The sequence below is a fragment of the Amblyraja radiata genome, chromosome 5 (genome assembly GCF_010909765.2).
Source record: "Amblyraja radiata isolate CabotCenter1 chromosome 5, sAmbRad1.1.pri, whole genome shotgun sequence".
Taxonomy (NCBI): domain Eukaryota; kingdom Metazoa; phylum Chordata; class Chondrichthyes; order Rajiformes; family Rajidae; genus Amblyraja; species Amblyraja radiata.
Genome location: NC_045960.1, coordinates 65,026,905 through 65,045,890, shown reverse-complemented (window position 1 = coordinate 65,045,890; position 18,986 = coordinate 65,026,905). Strand labels below are relative to the sequence as shown.

At 43.3% G+C, this 18,986-nt stretch overlaps 1 long non-coding RNA gene across 1 annotated transcript; it reads left to right on the top strand.

Moving 5' to 3' along the window:
* Window positions 1–1,861: 1,861 nt before the first annotated feature.
* Window positions 1,862–10,534, top strand: LOC116972840. Its single transcript, XR_004411912.1, has 2 exons — window positions 1,862–1,991; window positions 10,294–10,534. It is a non-coding gene; the product is annotated as an uncharacterized LOC116972840 (long non-coding RNA).
* Window positions 10,535–18,986: the final 8,452 nt, after the last annotated feature.

Below are 18,986 nucleotides of genomic sequence, written 5' to 3'. Positions count from 1 at the left end.
AATATACAGGACAAGAAGTCATTCATCAGTCAGATTGAAGGATTGTGAAATGGACAATATCATGATTGAGGAGTTGAATTATACTGATGAGAGTTTGGATAAAGAGCGGTAAAGGAGGCTGAACAAATTAGTAGGTATACAAAAATGCTGGAGAAACTCAGCGGGTGAAGGATGCATCTATGGAGCGAATGAAATAGGCAATGTTTTGGGGTCGAAACCCTTCTTCAGACTGATGTGAGGGTGCGGGGGGGGGGGGGGGGGGCGGGGGCGGGGAGGAAGAAAGGAAGAGGTGGATCCAGAGGGCTGAGGGAGAGCTGAGAAAGGGAGGAGAAAGTAAGGACTACCTGAAATTAGAGAGGTCAATGTTCATACCGTTGGAGTGCAAACTGCCCAAACGAAATATGAGGTCCTGCTCCTCCAATTTACGGTGGTCCTCACTCTGGTCATGGAGGAGGCCCAGGACAGAAAGGTCAGATTCAAAATGGGAGGGGGAGTTGAAGTGCTCAGCCCTCTGGCTCCACCTCTTCCTTTCTTCCTCCGGCCTCCCCCCCTCCCCCACCCTCACATCAGTCTGAAGAAGGGTTTTGACCCGAAACGTTGCCTATTTCCTTAGCTCCATAGATGCTGCCTCACCCGCTGAGTTTCTCCAGCATTTTTGTCTACCTTCGATTTTCAAGCATCTGCAGTTCCTTCTTGAACAAATCAGTAAATCATCTTAAATTTTTTAATTGCCAGCAAGTAAAATTTATCCTCCCACACTCCAAAGACATACAGGTTTGGAGGTTAATTGGTTTGGTTAAATTGTAAACTGTCCCTAGTGTATGTAGGATAGAGTCGATGTACGGGGATCGCTGGTCGATGTGGACTCGGTGGGCTGAAGGGCCGGTTTCCGCACTGTCTCTAAACTGAAGAACTGAAAATCTGAAGGTATGAGACTGCATGTTTGTAAGGGTTAAGTTTCAAAGCTGAAGATATTATTATATTGTGCAAATTGTAATTAGCCTTGAAATTAATTGATATAATATAATGTGGCAGCACAGTCTGTCCAGGAATTTAACATAATTCAATGCATTTTAATTACAAGGGGATGTAATTTTCCTGTCTAACAGTAGAATGGCATATCATTGTCTGCAATTTCTCAACTTCTGTGTTTAAATGTGTATCTGCCTGAACATCTTGTACATTAATAAGTCAAGCGCCATTAGCCTCATGACTGTTTTGTCAGCTTGTTTTGGGCATTGGCAGGATCTGGTGTACATGTAGTCAATAATTTATGTAACATAAAAAAATAATTTTACTGCTCAGGGTCAATAGGTGATAGTAGTAAACAGTTATCAAGCGCTGCTTGAATGAATTCAATTTAGCCAATTCTGTTAAGTAAAAATTGATATTTATTCTTCATATGTCCATCTTAGGTTTGCTGAAAGGTAAGATTGGTTAATTTGGAATATTTTGTGCTACGAGATCTTTTCTATGGGGAACAGACTGCGACTGTCAAAATTCCCATCAGCTGTGACCCTTACCAGGCAACACTGACAGCTAACATTAATTACTCATCTCCAGACTTAAATCTGACTGTTTTCCAAAAGTAGATGTCATTAAATAAGACAGATGGTTTAGTTCTCTGGATCACTTGGACCCTTGCATGTCTTACATGAGATATTAGTCAAGCTTTCAGCACCAAAATCTCTTGGCACACAGTTAAACAACTGAACTTGGATGACAATTTCTCCTCTTGGCTTTGTACCATTCCAGTTTCAATTATTAATCAGCACAAAAAATGATTTCAGTCCCTAGGGCTATAGTTTTATTTGTGGGATGTGTTTGTGGGCCGGGGTGAGGTGTGGGCAGTGGTGACGGTGGTACAATGTGTGTTTGTTTTTCTTGACTAAGTCAATCCAGCTCACATCGTCCAGTATTGCTGCAACATTTGGTTTCACAGCAGATGTGGCAGGTCACACAACTCAGACTTTGAGGCTCCTCTAATATTGGTAAGTAGCAGCTGAAAACAAAATAATTACTTCTGACAAAGTTCTGTTTCCTTTCATCTCACGTTCTCTGTAGATTTAACAATTACTATTTCCATCTAGGTCGTTGAAGTTTTTTTAAAGAGGAAGGTCTCATTCCTTTATTAGTTTTGCTTAAGGGGCCTCATTAGCTAATATTGAATGTGACACAAATGGAACTGTGCTTCATGAAACACTGTCATGCAAAATATGTTTTGAATAGTTTATTTTGATTCTTTTTTAGAAATTCTCTTGCAGTGCTGAATATATATTTAATGCATAGGGTTATATAATGCAGAATAACTATTAGATTTTCCGGGTAATGATGGGCAATTCCAGGGGGCGGGGGCTGCAAGGTTCTTGCCCAAAGGAGGGACTTGCACACATTTTATTGATTTTTTTTACAGTCATTTATATGGGGGAGAGAGGTTCCTCATCATCCAAACAGGATTAATATCACAGAGGGCTGCTGCAATGGGATGAGAACAGCAGCCATGAAACTCTGTGAAGAATGGTTAAAAATATTTGTTTCCTGCACTGCTAGGATTTGTGTATGACCACAGTCCCAGTATAATTACACAGTTCCGACCACAATAATCAAACCACCAGCCCAAGAGAATAGATTGCTAGACCTCATTGCAGCATTACCATGATTCATGGGCTCCTCCACAATAAAATCTTCAAAACCTCCTTTGCTGATCATTAAACACAGCATTTTGGATCCACGGTGGGTCTCATGCAGACAACATGTAAACCAGCAGACTGCTACAGGTCATGAGATCCTGTTAAACATTTTTTTTTAATGAAAATGAATAAAAGCTGTGTGAGAGTGGCCACCTATTGCACTCCCCCACTCCCATTAATGCATTATTTCCTGTCACCCTCAATGACATGCCCTTGCCTCTGTTGGGTATATTCATCTCTCATATTCGGAAGTGGTTTTCCAAGGTTATTCAGTGTAGGGCACACTTGTATACAGGAAGTTATCCTTGGAGATTGAGTCTGACGCAGAAACCAAGTAGCATGGATAATTACATGGGGTGCTTATCCCCATACACAAAAGAGTTCCTTTCACCATAATCCACTGTTTCCATCTGTAACTTTACCAATTGTAACATGTTGCCTCTTGTTTTATTGCAGTTAAAATAACTTCCAATGACTGTTTCTCATCAAGTAGATAGCCTCTTTTGTGATGATTATTCTCAAACAGGAACAACCTTAAATAAAGATAAGGCTAGCAAACTCTGAATTGTTTTGCGAGGAACATGGTTTCAAGGTCCTGAGCACTAACTTAATGCTTTAGGCAAATTTAATGCTAATTGTCCTCTTGTGGAAGATGAACAATGAAAAACACAATTATTCATGAATTATCTAGATGCAAAAGATGTGCTAGATTTTTGCATGAGAATAATGTAGATCTTCAGTTTAGTTTACAAGTTTAAACTGCATTTATTATTCAGATTCCTTAAGACACATTTCTGTTAAAGTAGTAAAAGCATTTAGTATGGGAAGCTTTTCATTCTTTGTGTAAATACAGAAGTTCGCAATTTTTTCTGTCACGCAATATGGTGGCATTAAGGGTCTCGAACCAAAATGTCACCTATCCATGTTCTTCAGTCAGGCTGTGTTACTGCAGCACCTTTTGTCCCTTTGTGTATTTACTAGCTTCTGTAGTTCCTTGTTTCTACAGGTTCAGGGGAACATAAAGGAAAAAAGATTGCATTATACTATAATTATATAATTATAATTATAATTCCGCACTATAATTCCGTTTCACAGCATAAGTCCCGGTGTAGAAGTGGGAGATTAACTGGACAGTGTGTGCAGGGTCCTAAACACCCTGTTGTTGGCATCTGCTGGCTTATGCTAAGTACTGACAGGAGGAAAAACTTTCCCCAACTTTGGGAGATTCAAGCGCGACTTCAAGCTTTATAGCAAATATGTTAAGATTCATTACCAGATCCAACCCGCAAACTCTTTTCTGGAACGATCGCTACACTTTTTTGAATATTTTCTGTCTAAAGAGATTCCTGGTTTCACTTCTGAATGGTTAACCTCTAATTTTAACTCTCTGGAGTCTTCAGTCAAAAAATATTCTGTTTAACTGGAACGCTAAATTCTGCTAACATGTTAAAATTTTAATTATTGCCGTCCACCCAGTTTTCTAAACCTAAAGGCAAATATAACCCACGTCAGTGCAAGTTGGCTTATGCCACATGCCAACATTATCATATTTGGCAAATGTAAAAAGAGGTTCATGAAGCATGATTTTAGAAATGATTTCAGCCAAAAAATACATAAATTGTATCATATTGTTAATGAATACAGTCTTGTATGCAACATTTTTATTGAAGTGGTGAAGTCTTTACAAATGTGCTCGGAGATACTGTCCACTGTTAAGAATGTTCAAGTATTTATTTACTGCACATTGCTGGGAGACAAACTGGAAGATTGGTAGTTGCTTGCCCAAGTCATTTATCAGGTGTAAAATGAATATACGGTGTGAGATTACATGAGGGAGGAGCTGGTGTGATGTGCTCAGACTGCTTGGAAAGGAGAATGATCAAAAATGCAGTATAATATGGTCAAAGCTGGGTAATCCCATTACCAATTAATCAAATTTATGTCTGCAAACCTGCCACAGGTTGTTGTAAATGGTGGCAATCAATTAAACTAATAACAGGAGGAAGAGACTCCACAAGAATCCCCATTTGCAACAATGATGGAATTGAGCATTTAAGAAAGGCAAGGCAGAAGTATCCTCAACGATGTTCGGTCCGAAGTGCCATCTCAACATTGCCTATTTCCTTCGCTCCATAGATGCTGCTGCACCTGCTGAGTTTCTCCAGCACTTTTGTCTCCCAGTGCCATCTCAACTTTCTTATGAGGTCCCCTCTAAAACAGCAAATGCATTCACCCAATTTAATATACTCCAATTAATATCAAGACATAGCTCATGGCCTTGGATGAAACAAATGTTCAAACAGCATTCTAGTTTAAGCACCAAAGGCTATTGCTCTGGAAATAGCCTCACCATTAGACCAGTTGTTCCAGAATAGTCACGAATTTGACATTAACCTGACAATCTATAAAGTTGCACAGTCCGCAAAAAGCAGGACAAATCCATTCAACTAATTGGAGCCAAATCAGTCTACTGTCAATTATCAGCTATGAGATGGAAGCTGTTAAGGGACTGTTCAGATACAACTGATTGTCTTTTTAACCGGCACCAGCGCCGGCCATCTTCCAGAAACTTGTCGACAATCTGGTTGCCGGGATTCCGTACATAGCCGCCTACCTGGATGGCATAATTGTGACCGGCCGGACAGAGGAAGAACACCTGCAGAACCTAAAACAGGTCCTCACGGCACTGAACAACTACGGCATGAAGTTGCGCATGGACAAGTGCGCATTTGTTCCGACAACAGGTCACATATCTCGGACATGTGATCTCGGCAAGTGGTCTAAAGCCATCGGAAGAAAGAGTGGACGCCATTGTGAAATTGCCGATGCCCGAAAATGTGAAGCAGCTTGAAAGCTTCATGGGCAAGGTGAACTACTGTGGCAAGTTCATACCGGCACTTTCGACTTCGTGCGCACCATTGAACAACCTGCAAAAACAGGACGACGAATGGTATTGGTCCAAAGAGTGTGACCATGCATTCACCAGGTTGAAGGAGATGCTTGCCCAGAAGACGCGTTTGGTCCACTATGATCCTTCAAAGCCGATCTCGCTGGCCACCGATGCATTGCCGTATGGTCTTGGAGCTGTGATCTCACAAACGGCGTCGAACGGCAAGGAAAAACCAATCGCGTTCACATCCAAAACGCTGACGACCGGCGAGAAAATCTACAGCCAAGTGGAGAAAGAAGCACTGGTGATCGTGTTTGCTGTCCGGATGTTCCACCAATATTTATTAATGACTATGATATAGTTGGGATCACGGAGACATGGCTCCAGGGTGACCAAGGCTGGGAGCTGAACATCCAGGGATATTCAATATTCAGGAGGGATAGAGAGAAAGGAAAAGGAGGTGGGGTAGCGTTGCTGATTAGAGAGGAGATTAACGCAATGGAAAGGAAGGACATTAGTTTGCAGGATGTGGAATCGGTATGGGTAGAGCTGCGAAACACTAAGGGGCAGAAAACGCTGGTGGGTGTTGTGTACAGGCCACCTAACAGTAGTAGTGAAGTTGGAGATGGTATCAAACAGGAAATTAGAAATGCGTGCGACAAAGGCAAAACCGTTATAATGGGTGACTTCAATCTACATATAGATTGGGTGAATCAAATTGGCAGGGGTGCTGAGGAAGAGGATTTTTTGGAATGTATGCGGGATAGTTATCTAAATCAACATGTAGAGGAACCAACGAGAGAGCAGGCTATTTTAGACTGGGTATTGAGTAATGAGGAAGGGTTAGTTAGCAGTCTTGTTGTACGTGCCCCCTTGGGCAAGAGTGACCATAATATGGTTGAGTTCTTCATTAGGATGGAGAGTGACATTGTTAATTCAGAAACAATGGTTCTGAACTTAAAGAAAGGTAACTTTGAGGGTATGAGATGTGAATTGGCCAAGATTGACTGGCAATTAATTCTAAAAGGGTTGACGGTGGATATGCAATGGAAGACATTTAAAGACTGCATGGATGAACTACAAAAATTGTTCATCCCAGTTTGGCAAAAGAATAAATCAGGGAAGGTAGTGCATCCGTGGATAACAAGGGAAATCAGGGATAGTATCAAAGCGAAGGATGATGCGTACAAATTAGCCAGAAAAAGCAGCATACCGGAGGACTGGGAGAAATTCAGAGACCAGCAGAGGAGGACAAAGGGCTTAATTAGGAAAGGAAAAATAGATTATGAAAGAAAACTGGCAGGGAACATAAAAACTGACTGCAAAAGTTTTTATAGATATGTGAAAAGGAAGAGATTAGTTAAAACAAATGTAGGTCCCTTGCAGTCAGAAACGGGTGAGTTGATCATGGGGAACAAGGATATGGCGGACCAATTGAATAACTACTTTGGTTCCGTCTTCACTAAGGAAGACATAAATAATCTGCCGGAAATAGCAGGGGACCGCGGGTCAAAGGAGTTGGAGGAATTGAGTGAAATCCAGGTTAGCCGGGAAGTGGTGTTGGGTAAATTAAATGGATTAAAGGCCGATAAATCCCCAGGGCCAGATAGGCTGCATCCCAGAGTACTTAAGGAAGTAGCTCCAGAAATAGTGGATGCATTAGTAATAATCTTTCAAAACTCTTTAGATTCTGGAGTAGTTCCTGAGGATTGGCGGGTAGCAAACGTAACCCCACTTTTTAAGAAGGGAGGGAGAGAGAAAACGGGGAATTACAGACCAGTTAGTCTAACATCGGTAGTGGGGAAACTGCTAGAGTCAGTTATTAAAGATGGGATAGCAGCACATTTGGAAAGTGGTGAAATCATTGGACAAAGTCAGCATGGATTTACAAAAGGTAAATCATGTCTGACGAATCTTATAGAATTTTTCGAGGATGTAACTAGTAGCGTGGATAGGGGAGAACCAGTGGATGTGGTGTATCTGGACTTCCAGAAGGCTTTCGACAAGGTCCCACATAAGAGATTAGTTTACAAACTTAAAGCACACGGCATTGGGGGTTCAGTATTGATGTGGATAGAGAACTGGCTGGCAAACAGGAAGCAAAGAGTAGGAGTAAACGGGTCCTTTTCACAATGGCAGGCAGTGACTAGTGGGGTACCGCAAGGCTCAGTGCTGGGACCCCAGCTATTTACAATATATATTAATGATCTGGATGAGGGAATTGAAGGCAATATCTCCAAGTTTGCGGATGACACGAAGCTGGGGGGCAGTGTTAGCTGTGAGGAGGATGCTAGGAGACTGCAAGGTGACTTGGATAGGCTGGGTGAGTGGGCAAATGTTTGGCAGATGCAGTATAATGTGGATAAATGTGAGGTTATCCATTTTGGTGGCAAAAACAGGAAAGCAGACTATTATCTAAATGGTGGCCGACTAGGAAAAGGGGAGATGCAGCGAGACCTGGGTGTCATGGTACACCAGTCATTGAAAGTGGGCATGCAGGTGCAGCAGGCAGTGAAGAAAGCGAATGGTATGTTAGCTTTCATAGCAAAAGGATTTGAGTATAGGAGCAGGGAGGTTCTACTGCAGTTGTACAGGGTCTTGGTGAGACCACACCTGGAGTATTGCGTACAGTTTTGGTCTCCAAATCTGAGGAAGGACATTATTGCCATAGAGGGAGTGCAGAGAAGGTTCACCAGACTGATTCCTGGGATGTCAGGACTGTCTTATGAAGAAAGACTGGATAGACTTGGTTTATACTCTCTAGAATTTAGGAGATTGAGAGGGGATCTTATAGAAACTTACAAAATTCTTAAGGGGTTGGACAGGCTAGATGCAGGAAGATTGCTCCCGATGTTGGGGAAGTCCAGGACAAGGGGTCACAGCTTAAGGATAAGGGGGAAATCCTTTAAGACCGAGATGAGAAGAACTTTTTTCACACAGAGAGTGGTGAATCTCTGGAACTCCCTGCCACAGAGGGTAGTCGAGGCCAGTTCATTGGCTATATTTAAGAGGGAGTTAGATGTGGCCCTTGTGGCTAAGGGGATCAGAGGGTATGGAGAGAAGGCAGGTACGGGATACTGAGTTGGATGATCAGCCATGATCATATTGAATGGCGGTGCAGGCTCGAAGGGCCGAATGGCCTACTCCTGCACCTAATTTCTATGTTTCTATGTTTCTATTTGAGTGGGTGACATTTCCTGCTCATCACCGACCACAAGCTGCTGCTGACTATTTTCAGTCCGGAGAAAAGTTTGCCTGTTATGACGTTTCTGCGTCTACAACGTTGGGCTCTGATCATGATGGGATATGATTACCACATCATTTACCGACAGTCTGCTGAGCATTCCAATGCCGATGCACTGTCTCATCTACCGATTGGATCCGACCTGACGTTCGATAAAGAGGAGGCAATTATGGAAATTGAGGTGGACATGAACGTGCTAAACACACGGGTCATCGCCAATTTCCCCATCTCTGCAAGGACAGTCGCCAACTATATGAGCACAGCGAGGTTGTTGGATTGGGGGTATTCAGTGCTGCTTGTGAAAGTTCCAACATCTGGCAAAGTGTTTAAATGCGTGGCTGGTGAATTGTCTTCCGTTGTCAGTTTGCAGACGAACTGGTGCGCCAAATATAGAAAAATGTCTCTGAAGCTTTTGTATAACCATGTCGGATGTGATGGTGGGCAATAAGTCGAGTTCGAACCAGTTGGAGTATGAGTCGACTAGGACTAGGTAGTGTTTACCAGTGCCATTCAAAAATGTCCGCTGCAAGAGATGTCCAAGGTCGAATAATTCGGTATTCGACTTAGCGACTACGTATATTACCTCAATTATACGGCCAAGGAAAGCAAATGGTGCGCTGGCAGGATCATGGCTCACATTGGAACCAAAATGTACACCGTCCAAGGACAAGAAGAACAATGCAAACGGCATGATGACCAATTAAGAAGCCGCGTTCCTTCAGCGAAGACTGCGCAGAACCTGACCAGAACCAAGCAGTCGGATACCCCATTGCCGAATCGTGTGGATACTGGAGTGCCTGACTTTGATGAAGTTCCGCCAGACGAACTCCCCGCCGATTTGCCTGTGGTCCTTCGTCGATCGACATGTTGCAATCGTGGTATTCCCCCAAAGCGACTCATTCAGGAATAGAGGCGTTCAAACTGAAAAGGGGGAGTGTGATGTTTGGTGGACTGTGTGGGGTGGGAGGACCCGTTGCTCCTCCCGTGCAGCAGGCGGCGCTGTACAGGACAAAGGGAGATGTCTTGTACATAGTTTATCCTGTGGGCAGACAGTATGCGTGCAGCCATTGTGACTAGTCTTCCTGCCAGCATTGAGTGATACATTAAAGACTTCTGTTGTAAACTAAAGACTCAAGTTTTGTGCAGACCTAGAAAACGGACACAATAAAAAAGAAAATAATTAAACTGGATGTAGACAAATGAGAGAGGCTAAAATGGTTTACACTTGGGAGAAATTGAGCACATTTAATTGAAAATTATAGTAAAAAGAATTAATTGGTACCAGCTCACAAATGATAATTGCAACAGGATATTTAATTACTCTCTGAGGTCAGGACCTACAAGTTGAGCCAATGAGGGCTGACTGTGGGGCACGACTACTATGCATCAGATGCAATTCTTGTGAATTTTCAAATTTAATAAAAGTACTTTTAAATTTGAATTTACACTGACATTTTCATATTTTTCAGGTTTAAAGGAATTCAAACTTTTCTATGCTGGTCTGCTACAATTAGACTGGAAGGTGTGGTGAGGCTGCACGTGTGCTACAGTCTGTGCAGCAAAGGTTCTTCCACAGTGCTATTGGATAGAAAGCACCAGGATATTGACTCAGCAACAAAGAAGGAAAAGCAATATATTTCAATTTAAGCCTTGCCTGTTAATGATATTGTTTGTAACACAGACATTAAATCCTTGCCGGACTGGAACTGATCCTCTACTTCAATCCATTTTATTATCAACTGACCAACCATCTCTAGCTACTAGTCTTGTTGGACTTATATACATAATAGTTGGCTTGATAAATGTGAAGGAATTTTTTGCATAAAAGTCAAGTATATTAATCAGGAAGGAACAAGGCGAGCCAGTCATAAGAACAATAGTAAATATGATATTTTTCTACTATAATTTACATTTACAGTTTCTAACAAGTATCCTTAACTACGCTGTTATTGTTTGTGTTGAAATTCTTGGCCAGGGAAGGTCGGAGAGAAGTAGCAGCCAGAAACAGTGAGAGCAAGTATTGGCTGGAAGTAGGTGAGTCAGAGAGAAAGAAGATTTAAAAAGAGTGCCAAAGGCCCAGGTTACTAGCAATTTATAAATTAGCCCTAAAGTAGTTGATTAGGTAACAGATAAAGAAGTGCAGATGTAGAGGAGCGGTGGTGTTGAGGTGAAGTGCCTTGGTGAGTAAAGTGTGAGTCTTCGGCTCAAGAGTCCAAGTGAATAATGTGTTGGGGAACTGGAGGAGCAGTTGGATGACAGTTGGGTTTAAACTAGATTGGCAGGGGGGTGGGATCTCTTGCAGGACAGAGGCTAGAAGTTGGTATGGAGAGTGGTGTGGGAAAGGTTAATGGACCGAATAGGCAAAAAGCTGGAGAGCGAGGAAGAAGGGTTGGTTTAAACTGCACATATTTTAATGCTAGGGGCTTGATGGGTAAGGCAGATGAGCTTAGGGCAGGGATAGGTACGAGCGATTGGGAAGTTGTAGCCATGACTGAAACCTGGTTAAGGGAGGAGCAGGACTGGCAGCTCAATGTTCCAGGGTACAGGAGCACCAGGAGAGATAGGGCAAGGAAAAAAAAGTAGGGGAAGTTGCATTGGTGGTTAAGGAGGGTGTCACTGTGTTCAGAGGTGACATTACGGACGGCTCGGCTAGTGAGGCTATATGGGTGGAGCTGAGGAACAAGAAATGGATGATCACCTTGTTGGGGGTGTATTACTGACCCCCGAATAGTCAACGGGAATTAGAAGAGCAAATGTGCCGGGCGATTGCAGGCAGCTGCAGGTCAAATAAGGTTGTTGTGCTAGGGGATTTTAACTTTCCCATTACAGTCTGGGAAAATCATAGCGTGAAGGGCTTAAATGGGGTGCAATTCCTCAAAAGTGTTCAGGAGAGTTTTCTTAAACAGAACGTGGAGGCCTCCACACGTGAGAGGGCAACACTGGATCTAGTATTGAGAAATTGGGTTGGGCAAGTTAATGAAGTGTGTGTGGAGGAGCCTTTGGGACCAGTGATCACAGTTTGATTAGTTCGATAGTTTTGGATCGGGACGGAGAGGGTCCACGTGTTAAAATGCTCTACTGGGGTAAGGCCAACTTTGAGGGAATGAGAGAAGGTCTCACTCAGGTTGACTAGAGCAGGTTATTTGAGGGGAAAAGAACATCGGCTAAGTGGGATGTTTTTAAAAGTGCACTGAAGATAGCTCGGGATGTGTACGTCCCCATTAGAGTGAAAGGCAAAGCAGGCAAATGTAAGGAAGCTTGGCTGACGAGGGAAATTAAGACGTTAGTCAAAAACAAGAAGAATGCATGGGACAGGTATAGGCAGCTGGGATCAAATGCATCCCTGGAGGAATTTCAGAAGCTAAGGAGTAAACTAAAAAAGGTAAATCAGAAGGGCAAAATGGGGCCAGGAGATAGCTCTGGCAGGTAGCATAAAAGACAATCCTAAAAGGTTTTATAAAAACACTAGTCTAAGCAGGAACCGTTGGGTCCTAGTCACACAGGAGGCCTGGTCCCCCAACGCAACCCATTCCCCAATGCAATATTCCACCACTAACCCGTTCCCCCAACGCAACCCGTTCCCCCGACGCAATATTCCACCACTCACCAATAGCCCCTAACTGTGCAGGTGCGGCTCATTTCCCCTCAACCCCAGCACTCCCTCCCCCTCCTCTTCAAGTGTGGAAGGGGAGGAGGGGAGGGGGGGGGGAGGGGGGGTGTGTGTGGGCAGCAAGTGTAGGAGGGGGGAGAGGGTGTTGTGGGGGGAGGGGGTGAGGGGGTGTGTGGGGGAGGGGGACGTGGGGGGGGAGGGGTTGTGGGGAGGAGGGGGTGTGGGCGGGGGGGTTTGTGGGGGAGGGATGTGTGGGTTGTGGGGGCAAGGGGGGTAGTGGAGGGGTGCGGGGTGGGGGGGAGGATTTGGTGGGTGAGGAGATTGTAGGGGTCTCGCTCAAGTTGACTGGAGGAGGTGATTTGAGGGGAAAAGAACATTGGCTAAGTGGTATATTTTTAAAAGTGTGCTGAAGAAAGCTCATGATGTGTACGTCCCCGTTAGAGTGAAGGGCAAAGCAGGCAAACGTAAGGATGCTTGGCTGACGAGGGAAATTGATATGTTAGTCAAAAACAAGAAGGATGCATGGGAAAGGTTTATGCTGCTGCGATCGTATAGTTATAGGTACCGAGGAGGAAGGCAGTAGGACGGAGGACATTGGAACAGTCACTAGAAATGTCTTGAGAGCAGTCAGGGTTACTGTTGAAGAAGTACTGAAGTTACTGTCTTGTTTGAAGGTAGACAAATCTCCAGGGCCTGATCTTATATATATATGGATAGTTATATGGATGGGAAAGGAATGGAGGGTTATGGTCTGAGCGCAGGTATATGGGACTAGGGGAGATTATGTGTTCGGCACGGACTAGAGGGGTCGAGATGGCCTGTTTCCGTGCTGTAATTGTTATATGGTTATATGGTTATATGGTTATATAGCCGGGGACATTGTGGGAAACTAGAGAGGAAATTGCGGGAGCCCTGTTTGAAATTTATGAGTCATCCTAAATACAGGAGAGAAGCCGGAAGACAAATATTGTACCTCTTCAAGAAGGGCTGCAAGGAAAATCTAGGGAACTATAGGCCGGTGAACTTAAAATCTGTAGTTGGTAAGTTACTGGAGAGTATTCAGAGGGATAGTATATACAGGCATTTGGATGGGCAAGGGCTGATTATGGATAGTCAGTGAAGTGTGCGCATGTGTGGGGCCTTTCCAGAGTGTGCGCATGTGCAGGGTCTCGGGCTGGCGAAAGCTGAAACAATTTTTACTGATAAATGTGTCCTTGCTGCAGCATATGCTTATTTAAAAAGGAAGTGTTACTTTTGCGGGGGTAATATTCATAATAGAGAGATATATCCTGCTCGAGAGGCAACTTGTAATAGTTGTGGCAAGAAGGGACATTATTCTAGAGTATGCAAGTCCAAAGCAACTACTAAAAGTGTGACTGCTGCCATGTATATGAAAGAGATATGTCCTGCTCGAGAGGCAACTTGTAATAGTTGTGGCAAGGAGGAACATTATTCTAGAGTAGACAAGTCCAAAGCAACTACTTAAAGTGTGACTGCTGCCATATATATGCCTTCTTTATGTGCAATTACAGCTGCATTTCCTCAGAGCTTGTCTCATGCAGCTACAACGGTATCCATCAATGGCCATACTTGTTGAACAGGAAAACCTTAAAGATACTTTCCCTTATCTTGATAATATAACTATTGCAGGAAAAGACCAAGCTGAACATGACAAAAATGTACAATTGTTTTTAGAAGTTGTACATTCTAAAAATCTAACATTAAATGAGGCAAAGTCAATAACATCAGTGTCATCAATTAATATTCTTGGTTATTGGATTGGAAATGATATAATCAAGCCTGATCCAGAAAGACTCCGCCCACTCCAAGAGATACCTGTTCCAGCTACATTAAACTCTCTACGAAGGGTTCTTTGTTACATGAAGCTTAGACAAATATGTGAGTTCCTCGTGTAACACGTATATGTGTTTACACATGGTACAGCACCGCCATAAGCCCTGCAGCCCAAGTCCTTGCCAGCCATCAAGCACTCATTCACACCAATTCTGCACCAATCCCATTTTACTTCTCCTACATTATCATCAATTTTCCGCAGATTTCAACACTTGCCTACACATTTAGGTAATTTACAGCAACCAATTAACCTACCAAACCTCAAGTCTTTAGATGTGAGAGGTGACTGGAGCAACCGGAAGAAACCCATGCCGTGAGAGAGAGAACATGTAAACTCAAACAGAGAGCATCCAAGGTCAGGATTGTACCCAACTGGTGTTGTGAAGCAGTGGTTTTACCTGCTCCACAGCTGTGCTGCCCAAAAGAGTTCAAAAACTCTTCTTCTCCTGGCACAGGAACATTTAACAAAATATTCTTTCAACCCAGAGAGCAGCTAGTCAGATGAGACAAATGAGCTCTGAAGTATTTTGCACCCATATGCAATACAAGGTGTTTTGGTCAAATCTCAAGAGGTCTTGAATTAATACTGATGGGAAGTCAATCACTCAAGTACTCCAGAGGCCATTTGCCACAAGTAACAATCACGTCCTTTTATACATCACATCCTAGCATGAAATCAACAGCTGAGAGTGCCACACCACACTCTGTTTATCTTCAATCACTGTTTGTTACATCACAAGCAGTAATTGCATTTCCTCTTCTCTGACAACTCTTGAGGTAGATTATTCTATCAGATATAGTTTCATGTTGATGTCTGAACATTATTAGCTTGTTTATATATAATACTTCATTAGCTCTGGTCTGAGCCTCTTGACCTCAATAAGCTTACACCTCAGAAGAGGCATCTGCTCAAATGTCTATTCCTTGACATGTTGTGGTCATTTTTTTGTTTAGCATTTTGCACTGGACTTAACCACTTCCCAGCACACGTTTCTTGATACATGGTTTGCTTTATATTTTGACCCTATTTACAACTTGATATTAGTTAAAGGGATGATTTCTTTAACATAACAACTGCCGTTCATAATTGGTATTCAATGAACTAAACTGCTTATCCGTTTTTCAATACAAATAAACCGATTTAACATGTTTACAAGTTTCTCCAAGCCACTGGTTTCTGCATTGACTGTGTACAGCTGCAATGTTGCTGCCGTTACTTGTGTTGAAGTTGTAGATTCACTGGGTATTAGAGTCATAAAGTAATAAAGAGAAACAGCATAGAAACATTCGCCAATAATCAAGCACTCATTGTTGAACACCATCCAGCTCTGTGCTTAGCAATGCCTTCTCATCTTGACTCTCATGAGAAGCCCCATTCGTTGACTCCTCTCAAAGAATAGTTTAATTTCTTCATCATCTTTCCAACTTTGACAAATATTAATCTAGATAGCAAGAATGTTTATTTGTCATACGTACAAGATATGAACGAAACAGTGAAATTCTTACTTGCTGCGGTTTTATGGACATATCTAATTCAACAACAACAACAATAACTACACAGGTCCATCACCGATTTTCTGGCAACTGGTAGTCCAGCATCTCCTTTCATCCGGATAGAATCCTGGAACCAAGGGTGCCGGAAAATCGGTGGGGGACCTGTACTATAAATTATCCGTTATTCTAAGTGAAGCAGACCATGGTAGTGCATGTGGTGGTTACATTCCTTTGCTTTGTTCTCATCACTAAATGCCCTCATTTCATTGCTTTTATTCATCACCTTTCTCTCTGCCTCTATCTATCTCTATCTCTATCTCTATCTCTATCTATCTCTCTATCTATCTATATTATATATATAAAACTGTGTGTGTGTCTGGCTGTGTGGCTGTGTGTGTTTCTGACTTGTGGCGGCGCGGCGGCGGCGTGGGCGGCGCGACTATCGTCAGCAGCGGCCTCTGCAGTCTGTCTGCGTTTTTATTATTTTATGTCTTATGTTTTTATGTAGTTTTTGTTATTTTTGTTGGGGTATGTGTGTGGGGTGGTGTGGGGGGGGTGGGGGTAACTTTTAAATCTCTCCCTGCACGGGAGACCCAACCTTTTCTTTGTCGGGTCTCCGTTGTCGTTGGGGCTGCAACGAGGAGCGGCCTCCAACAGGAAGACCGGGGGCTGTGGTGCCGACTACTCACCTCACCGTCGCGGAGCTGGCCGAGTCCAGAGCGGGTGGAGCTGTGGTGGACGCTGCTGCGACCCGACCCCCGGAGATTCGGTGGCTGCAACTGCGGGTTTGGCGGGCGGCACCGGGAGCCCGCGGGTCCCTGGAGGGAGACCGCTTTTCAGGGCTTCCGCAACGGCGACTTCTCCCGCCCGAGTTGCGGGGTTGAAGAGCACCTGAGCGGGGCTTTACAGCACTGCCCCGCGCGGCTTGGAATGGCTGCGGGACTGCGAGCGCGCGCCGGGGGCTCTAACATCAAGACCCGGTGTGCGGCCTTGCATCACCCGGCGTGGCTTTAATGGCTGCGGGACAATTCGCCATCGCCTGCCGGGGGCTTTGACTGACTTTGACTCTGACATCGGGGGGGAGAGTGCAGTGGAGAGATAAGTTTTTTTGGCCTTCCATCACAGCAATGTGATGGATGTTTATGTAAGTTATGTTGTGTCTTGGGTCTATTTGTTTGTAATGTATGGCTGCAGAAACGACATTTCGTTTGGACCTCAAGGGGTCCAAATGACAATAAATTGAATTGTAATTGTAATTGTAATTGTAATTGTAGCCTTTGATTCGTTGCCACGACAACACCCGACCCACAAACGCCCTGATTTTTTCCATTTCGGTAGAGATTTCACTTTTCATTCCAAGTATCCACTCCTCATTAATTTTTGTCGTGTTTGTGTACACATTTTTAATCAAATCCTTCTCCCCCCCCACTCACTCATTTTGTCGCCTCCTGCTGGCCAGCGACCATAACGGCTGCTGGCACCAACATCTCGCCTCAAAGACGCCATTTAAAAACAGCCGCACTGCTGATTCCTGAGCCGCTTGAGTTGGAGGACCACGTCTCCCGTGGGGGCTACGGGTAGGGAACGGCTGCATTGGGGGAGCAGACCCAACGGGTCTGCACTTGGTCTAGTTAATCAATAAAACTGATGACCTCTGCAGCATATCCTGGGGAAAACTCTGCTCTCAGTATCAGAGATAATCCCTTTATACCATTCATTCCTCCCCCCTTCTCTACAAGTTATTTGTTTTTCCTCTTTCTCAGTTCTCACAAAAATTTTACTTGAAACATTAGTCCAGTTTATCTTTCCACAAATACTTTCTGACCTGCTGAGTGATTCCTGTATTTTCTGTTTTATTCCCGATTTGGCACATCTATAGATTTTTGATTTTCATAGAAGATTAAACATTTCATTTGTCCTTATGTTCTCATGGCCTCAGTGTAACTGTGCTTCTTGTGCTTCATCTTAATGCCACAAATAATTACAAATGATGTTAACAAAGTCTGTCTTGGAGCTTTCTTTCCCTATCTCTGTTACAAAGTGTTAAGCTGAACCTTGTTAATAATTACATTAGCATCTTTATATCATTATTTTTTTGTATGAAATTTTCTAAAATGAAGTCGTTTTCAGGAATGCATTTGCTTTGTACTATGTGCTGAGTAAGCATGTTGCTTAGCTCAGCACAGTTAACCTTTGTTCCTCTGGGCTGACAAATTGGTGCTGAAGGATCCCCATTGCAACAATGGTAGAGCTTTTTGTTGAATATATTATTGCTCCAGTTACGCACACTTGACGTTGGAGCTTCTCCCTTTGCGTTTGCTTTTGCTCCATATGCAGTACTATTCTGGATCTGCACTGTCTGAAAACAATTTCTATTTTTAGATGAAATTTCCAAAGGTCCAATCTGTCTTGTATGTATGTTTAAATGTTAAAAGTCTTATGTAACGTGGACTGGATGTGCTAACTCAGGACCTTTTTTAATCTAATTACAATTTCTAATAGGCCAGGGTGATAAGATGTTGTAAGATGTTTATTAGCTTGTACGTTTGATTGTCCTACATGACTTTGTTTTGCCCCCTTATCTTCCAGCTTTCTCTCCCCCCCTTCAGTCTGACTGAAGTAGCAAGCTGAGTTACTGCAGCATTTTTGAGTCCTTTTTTTGAAACAGCAACTGCAGTGCTTTGTTTTTCCGAGGCACATATACTGTCTGCTCCTATTTCTATTAACAAGATTGCTTTTCATGTGTTTGGGCAGGGGCTTATTGCCCTCCTTTTCAATATTTCTTTTTGTCCAGAAAACAATTCAATTTACATGATGTATTAATTGAAGGGCTTCCGCCCCTTGTTATAAACCCTGAGGTTTCCAATATAAGGATGACCTGCTATTAGATTTAGGTATAGACTTAGGGTTCTGTCTATTATTGTCACATATAACCATATAACAATTTACAGCACGGAAACAGGCCATCTCGACCCTTCTAGTCCGTGCCGAACACGTATTCTCCCCTAGTCCCATATACCTGCGCTCAGACCATAACCCTCCATTCCTTTCCCGTCCATATAACTATCCAATTTATTTTTAAATGATAAAAACGAACCTGCCTCCACCACCTTCACTGGAAGCTCATTCCACACAGCCACCACTCTCTGAGTAAAGAAGTTCCCCCTCCTGTTACCCCTAAACTTCTGTCCCTTAATTCTCAAG